Below are 1,083 nucleotides of genomic sequence, written 5' to 3'. Positions count from 1 at the left end.
CTGCACGGGCCCTCTTCCGGCTCGCTCCGCAAAACCAACTTCGTTCCACACTCCTGCTGCGGCCCGTTTTTTCGCCTCGTCTCGTGTTGCTTCGCGTACGACACTGCGTTCTTCTTCCTTCTTTTTTTGAGCCTCTCGAGTGAGACGGAGAAAGACGAGGAGAGAGCAGCTCTTCCTACGTGAAACTTCTCTGTGCCTGCCTCTCTCTCGTCCCTCGTCTCTCGTCGTCCACCCTCTCGCCGACAAGTTAACCCACTCCTGCCTTGCCTGACAGTTATTTACAATCATGCACTCCTACTTCTCCGCAAAGAACAGAGACGGACAATCTCTGCACTTACGTTCATACACTCCTACTTCACCACAAATCAAACAAAGACTGACAAACAACACTGACAACGATTTGGCCAATATACAAAAACCCCTGTGCACCACAAGTCACACTCCTGGTGACTGTTGCCTCCCTAGGCGACGCGCGCTATATGACAGCTATCTATTCGCGCCCGTTCAGACTTGACGTTGGTCTCTGAAAAATCCCAGCACCCAGCTGAGACTCTGCAGTAAGTTAACGTGCAGCGGTATCCACGCAAATGACCTGTCGCGAATTGCCCGTTCAGACCTCTTTGTAATGTTTGCCAGGTTGTCCCAGCGCTCGGATAAGACCCTATTGGCAACACACGCAGAGCGGTATCCACAATCGCTTAGTCGACTTACTTTCACTTTTTTAAAAATTAAATAAATTAAACCTCTGTGCACCTAAAATCTCTCCTCTCTTGTTCTGCAGAACACACTAACACATAAATCTAAGCGGAGACGCCGACCATAGACAAATTCACCCAATAATTTATACTCTCATTATCTGCGCCGAGTTATTTCTTAGCCTGACTCTGAGTTACAACTTTCTCTCTTCCCCGCTATCTGTTACTGGCCTCGCCTTGATGTTTCTGCTTGAATGGTCACCCAGATGAGTGCTCCAGCAAAACTCAGTCAGACCATCAGCCAACAAATTATGCACACTTGCAAAAAAAATATCTTCAATATCAGGCATTCTCTCGCACCATGGTCAAACCGTCAGAAAAAGACAAA

General features: G+C 47.9%; 1 pseudogene; it reads left to right on the top strand.

The window, feature by feature from the left end:
• LOC118338477 overlaps positions 1-823 on the top strand; it is a 4,377-nt pseudogene extending 3,554 nt beyond the window's left edge.
• The last annotated feature ends 260 nt before the right edge of the window (positions 824-1,083 follow it).

This window comes from Morone saxatilis, unplaced genomic scaffold (genome assembly GCF_004916995.1).
Source record: "Morone saxatilis isolate NCDOM2014 unplaced genomic scaffold, NCSU_SB_2.0 Contig4, whole genome shotgun sequence".
In the NCBI taxonomy this organism is placed as follows: Eukaryota; Metazoa; Chordata; class Actinopteri; family Moronidae; genus Morone; species Morone saxatilis.
Note: the sequence above shows the minus strand (reverse complement) of the source record. Positions and strands in the feature narration are given on the sequence as shown.